The sequence below is a fragment of the Lactuca saligna genome, chromosome 7 (assembly GCF_052625555.1).
Source record: "Lactuca saligna cultivar CGN05327 chromosome 7, ASM5262555v1, whole genome shotgun sequence".
NCBI classification, from domain to species: Eukaryota; Viridiplantae; Streptophyta; class Magnoliopsida; order Asterales; family Asteraceae; genus Lactuca; species Lactuca saligna.
Genome location: NC_136423.1, coordinates 71330783 through 71337958, shown reverse-complemented (window position 1 = coordinate 71337958; position 7176 = coordinate 71330783).

The window sequence follows — 7176 nt, the reverse complement described above, 5'->3', positions numbered from 1 at the left end:
AGGGTATCATCGCATGATTACGCAGTCACAACATCGCCTGGACTAGTAAATCATAATAAGGGTTAGACTATCATCGCATGAATACGTAGCCACAACATCGCCTGGACTCGTAATTCATAATAAGGGATAGACTATCATCGCATGAATACGTAGCCACAACATCTCCTGGACTCGAAATTCATAATAAGGGTTAGACTATCATTGCATGAATACGTAGCCACAACATTGCCTATACTCATAATTCATCACCTATCTATCATCACCTAATTATCATCACCATTATATCCTCACCTATCTCTTATCACATTCTTTCAACACACATCAACTATTTCATCTACCCATGTTCTACCCAACATATCTGTAGATATAAATTACATATATAGTTTAAATCATTTAACACCCATATAAAAACATCAATTCCAAGCCCATCTTAAGTAAAAAAATAATATATAACACATAGCACGTATTTCATAGCTAATACTTTATATTTATGTGTTTAGAAGAGAGTAACCACACACTCACCCAAAACATATAAAAAAACAATATAAATACACATAGCACGTATTTTATAAAATACTTCATATCTGTGTGTAAGATGAAAGTGACTATACACTCACTTGATTAGACGATGCTCGAACAGCACTACGACTTGCAGAAGTAGTATTCTTCGGTAGATCTGAAAGATCTTCACAAAAATAGGCTTCTCACGGGCAGAGCTTCGGCTCGGGAATCTCACTTCTCAGGATCCTCGGGGCTTCAAAACTTGCTTCGGGGCTCAGGAATGATATCGGGGCTTTGGGATATAATTGGCATACAAAACGAGGCAAAAACTTAGAGAGGAGAAAGAAAATGAGCAAAGAAAATGGTTGATCTCGGTTTCTATTTATAGGCTGTTGGGTCTGGGATTACGCTGGGCGTAATTTCGGAGTACGCTGGGCATAATCAGTACGCTGGGCATAATTTCCAAGTATGTTGGGCGTAATTTTGGTTACGTTGGGCGTACGCTTCGGATAAGCTTTGGTATGTGTGCTACGATCTTCAAAAATACATAACTTTCGCATACGAGCTCCGTTTTTGACGTTCTTTATATCTACACGAAGGTGAGATTATGCTCTACAACTTTCATTTAGACTCCGTCGGCTAATTTTGAATTTATTTTTATTATATTATTTTTAGTAGGCCGGGACAGGAAAACTTCGTTATAAAATCATAACTTCTTCATCCGACGTCCGTTTTCATCTGTCTTTTTACTGTTGCACTACTAATGATGAGATCTTCGATTCTCATTTAGATTGTTTTGGCTAAAAACCGCTCGATCTCAAATCGAGTATTCGGGTTGCATACCGATAAGTCGAAACTTAGAAAAATCATAACTTCCTAATACGAAGTCAGATTTGGACGTTCTTTTTATGCACACTCATGGTTTAACAAAATCTACAACTTTTGTTTAGATCGCTAAGCCTAAATATTGCTCTAACATAAATTCACATTTTACGTCATTCAGCGTCGTGTCGGTTCTGTCGCGAAACTTTGACAGGTCATAACTTCTTCGTTATAATTCGGATTTCGGCGTTCTTTATATGTACAGAATCCTTGTAACATATACTATAACTTAGTTAAGATTATTTATTCTAAATAACCTTTTGTTGAAAAGTCATTTTTGACCCCTATTATCTCTAAATTGACTAGCTCGGATCTACGGGCGTTACAACAAGTATCTACCATACTTGTATCGTTCAGTGAAGTTTCCCTGAAAGCTCGGTTATCCTTGAAAAGTACATTAGTTTTAACATGTATATAAAACTAATCAGTAGGTAGTGAACTAATACTAAGGGTATTTCCGATACCCTCTAGTAATCAAAATAGTTATTACTTTGAGGTTAGTTCACTAAGTTCATAATTACTAAAAGTAAATCTCCATTATCTAAGTTTCGAGTTCTATAACCATACGATAAACTAGATGTGGCTCGAAACAAGGCCAGTATCAATTTATTACTTTGTCACCCGTAGACCTGTTGGTTCTACTGTAGCTAGCAGCAAGGTGCGGGGTAGTCAGCCCCGTATAGATCTATACACAGAAGTCACGTTCTCCCTCCAGGAGATTCTCGTTATAGGGATAATCCATGTCTCCAACCATAAGAATAACGAATTTACAAGTAATAATATGGAAAATCCCGTTTTATGGATGACATAAATCCCTTGTGAAATATAAAATATAACATTTTATAATGAGTTTCACAAGTTTCCTTGTTTTAGTTTTGAGAAACAAATCAACAGTTAAGTTCATAGTTGGTTGGTAAAACGGTTTTTCGGTGTTAAAAGCATACAGAACATGTAAACATTTCATACGAAATAATAATAGATTTCGAGTACAAGTTTCCTTGTACTTTTGCTTGTATTCTCCCACTGAAAACATGAAAAACACGGAAAATGGTGTAGCGGTATGAACTCACCAGACGAGAATGTGTCGGGTAGGACTCTAGGTGTCAATTTAGGACTTGAACACGCACGAGGATCCTATGTAACATGAAGTGCTACATAATTGTATCTAATTAGACATTGAACCACTAATTAAGCAAGTAAATACACTCCGATGCAAGAAAACACTTTATTTCAAGTGTTGGAAGCTAAACGTGTTGCATCTAAGGGGTGTATGGCCTCGATAAGGAGTTTACACTTCGAGTGTAAACCCTTAGGGAAGTTTACGGCCCAAAGACCATATCCCCATGAGTTTTCGGTCGTAAACTCATGGGTGGGGTGTTTTTGGGTGTTCAAAGGTCTTATATTGCATAAGGGAAGGTTATAGGGTTGAATCAAGGGTTATGGAAGTTATTAGGGCTCAAAATGGAAACTTTATGGAGTTTACGGTTTTTGAATGTGTTCTTGGTGAGTTTACTATCGTAAACACATGATTTTACCGCCGTAAACTCATGTTTAGCTCATTTTTGTATGGTTTTGTGCTTCATATGATGGAATACAAGGTTCTAGACATTAATCCAAGCCATAGGAGGTGTTTAAGGGCACTTTAACACCGTAAAAAAGGTGTTTACGGTATATGAATGTTCATCAACTGTAAAATCATGTTTACTCCCATAAATTCATGTTTTGAGAGTTCTAAGTTCATGCATGCAAGTTTCTAAGTCATAGATAAGCATTGGAAGGGTTTTGGGGCTTCAAAACCCCTTTATTGGTGTTTACGGTTTTGGGAGGTGTTCCCCAACCGTAAACACAAGTTTTTGGGGTATTTGGATGATTCAACCACGAATATGCATGAATACAAAGCTAAACAAAAATCTAGGAAGGATTACTTACGATTTTGGAGCTTGAATGAGGTGTTTCTCGACCAAAATCGACTTTTAGAGAGAGAGTAGAGACAAAAAGCTATGAGGGGTGTGAAAAAGGCTCAAATGAAGGTCACTCAACCCTTATATAGGGTTTGATTTTGCGGCCAGGTGGAGATCCACCCAATCCCGACGTTAAACGGAGTTTATGGTCGTACCCGATTAAATGGTCGTAACCAGACTTGGTCATAAACTAAAAACATTCCAATGGAACATTGAGGATATTTCACATGATTTTATTTCATTCCGAAACTTATGAAATCATAATAAAAATATTAATTGATTTGCCAATCCCAAAAGTTAATGGAAAATTTTCAATAAAACGAATTTTATTAACGGAAATGGTTACAGTGACGGAATAAATTTCGGGTTGTCACATCATCCCCCTGTTAGAGGAAATTTCGTCCTAAAATTTAGAATGAAGATAAAATCATGGATTTGTAAAGAGATGCGGATATTTCTGTTTCATTGAGCCTTTGCACTCCCAAGTGAATTCGGGTCCCCGCTTGGCATTCCAGCGAACCTTCACTATCGGGATGCGGCTTTGTTTCGTACGTTTGATTTCTCGATCCATGATTTCTATTGGTTCTTCCACAAAGTTTAGATTTTCATTGATTTCTATCTCATCAAGAGGGATCACAAGGGTTTCATCGGATAGGCACTTTTTAAGATTAGAGACATGAAATACAGGATGGATGTTGCTAAGCTCATGCACTAATCGAAGTTTGTAGGCTACAGAACCGATCCTAGCAAGGATCTCGAAAGGTCCTATGTACCTTGGGTTTAGTTTCCCGCGCTTTCCAAAGCGTATCCTGCCTTTCCAGGGCGAGACCTTCAACAGGACACGATCTCCAACCTGGAATTCCAATGGTTTTCGTCGTTTATCGGCGTAGTTCTTTTGTCTGTCTCTAAAGGCTTTCAATCGGTCGCGAATTTGGATGATCTTTTTGGTAGTTTCGCAGATGATTCCAGGACCAATGAGAGCACTATCGGGAACTCGACCCTTAGTTAGCTGCGTGTCCCCTACCTCGGCCCAGCACAGAGGGTATCTGCACTTTCGACCGTAGAGGGATTCGAATAGGGCAACCTTGATACTGGTATGGTAACTATTGTTATACGAGAACTAGATCAACGGTAAATGAGTGTCCCACGACTTTCTAAAGTCGATGACACATGCTCTCAACATGTCTTATAAGGTCTGGATAGTTCTCTCACTCTGCTTATCTGTCTGAGGATGATAAGTCGTGCTCATGTCTAGTTTAGTTCGAAGAGCCTTCAGTAGGGATTGCCAAAATCTCGAGGTAAACCTGTTATCTCGATTGGATATAATGGACACAGGCACACCATGCAGTCGGACTATCTCTTGAATGTAGATTCGCGTGAGTCTTTCCATCTTGAACGTTTCTTTAATCAGTAGGAAGTGAGCGGATTTTGTCAATCAATCGACAATTACCCAAATGGTATCATACCCACTAGGAGATTTGGGTAACTTGGTGATGAAATCCATAGTAATCATCTCCCATTTCCACTCAGGTATCTCGGGCTGCTGGAGCAGACCCGAGGGTTTCTGATATTCCACCTTCACCTTGGCACAAGTCAGACACTTGCCCACGAAGGTAGCGATCTCGGCTTTCATGTTTTGCCAACAGTATAGTTTCTTGAGATCCAGGTACATCTTATCCGAACCCGGGTGCACAGAGTATCTAGTCTTGTGAGCTTCGTTCATGACAACCTCCCTGAACCCTCCGAACTTTGGGGTCCAGATCTAATTCATGAAACAATAGACTACGTCACCTCTTTTCTCAAGATTCTTATCCATTCCCCTCAAGGCTTCGTTCAACACGTTCTCTGGTTTTAGGGCTTCCAACTGAGCTTCTCTTATTTGTGCGTATAAGTGGGAATGGATGGTCAACGTTAGTGTCTTCACCTTGCGGCTTGAACTTTCCTTTTGGCTAAGGGCATCTGCCACCACATTGGCCTTGCCGGGATGGTAGCGGATTTATCACTCATAGTCACTTATCAACTCTACCCATCGCCGATCGAAAATGTGTTGCAGGCTTTTATGCTCCGTGAAGATCGTGTACTTGGTTCTGTAGAGGTAATGTCTCCAAATCTTCAATGCGAAGACCACTGCTCCTAACTCCAGGTCGTGAGTTGTATAGTTGACTTCGTGTGCCTTCAGTTGTCTTGAGGCATAAGCACACAGCCTAAGCCCTGATTAGACACATCACAGTAGAAAACAAAGGCCTCCGTCCCTTCGGGCAGGGACAGGATAGGTGCGCTGCACAAGGCTTGCTTCAACCTTTGGAATGCAGTGTCTTGCTTTTCACTCCAACAAAAGGGTACACCTTTCTGTGTCAGAGTAGTTAAGGGCTTGGCAATCCAAGAAAAATTCTGAATGAATCTACGAAAATAGCCAGCAAGACCCAAGAATTGACGGATTTTTGTGGGTGCCTTCGGTGCCGACCAATTCTCTATCGCCTTGATTTTGGAAGGGTCCACGTGTATACCCTCCTCGCTTACCATGTGACTAGGAAGGTTACCTTCCGAATCAAGAATTCACACTTGGAGAATTTTGCGTACAACCTTTTCGTTCTAAGCATTTCCAACACTAATCTCAAGTGTTGTTTGTGATCTTCTTCGCTTCTAGAATATACAAGTATGTCGTCAATGAACACGATAACAAACTTGTCCAGGAAAGGATGACACACCCGGTTCATCAGGTCCATAAACACTGTCGGTATGATAGTTAGACCGAAAGGCATTACTACAAACTTGTAGTGACCATATCGAGTCCTGAATGCTGTCTTGGAAACATCACTCTCATGAACTCGTAGCTGATGGTACCCTGATCTAAGGTCTATCTTTGAGAAGTAGCTGGCTCCTTGGAGTTGATCGAAAAGGTCATCTATTCGAGGAAGAGGATAACGGTTTTTGACAGTCAGCTTGTTCAATTCACAGTAATCTATACACATCCGAAAGGATCCATCTTTCTTCTTCACAAATAACACTGGGGCTCCCCATGGTGAGGAACTCAGTCTGATGAACCCTTTACTAAGTAACTCATTAAGCTGACTGGATAACTCCTGCATTTCTGCTAGCGCTAAACGGTATGAAGACTTGGCTACGAGGGTAGTTTCGGGGATTAGGTCGATGCGAAACTCAACTTGACGTTCGGGAGGAATTCCCGGGAGCTCTTCAGGAAAGACATCAGGAAAGTTGCAGACTTGGGGGATGCTCTCGAGGTCTTTAACTTCCTGTTTCTCGTTTATCACATGGGCTAGGAATGCATAACACTCCTTTCGCAAAATCTTTTGAGCTTTGATGCATGAAATGATGCGAAGATTGGAACTGAGTTTATCGTCGTAGATCATGAGGGTTTGGCCAGAGAGAAGATTGAGACGGATAGATTTTTCGTAACAAAGGATATCAGCATGATTGGGGCTCAACCAATCCACGCCAATGATAACATCGAAGATTTTTATGGAAACTAGCATAAGATTGATGGGAAAAGAATGATCGTTGAGGGTAAGGGTGCAGCCTATGAATATATCATTAGCGTTCTCTTTCTCACCAGCCATCTCGACGGTAAATGTTTCGATTAGCGGTTGAGGATTAGGTTTAAGAAGATGTTTGAATGAATGGCTAACAAAACTTCTTTCAGTACCAGAATCGAAAAGGATGCATGCATAGGAGTTGTCGAGAAGGAACGTACTCGTGACAACAGTGGGATCGGCAACTGCCTCGTCTTGTCCCATCGTTAGAACTCTCCTGGTGTTGTTGGTTGTTGCCTTGGGGCAGTTTCTCTTGTAATGACCGACCTCGTCGTAACCAT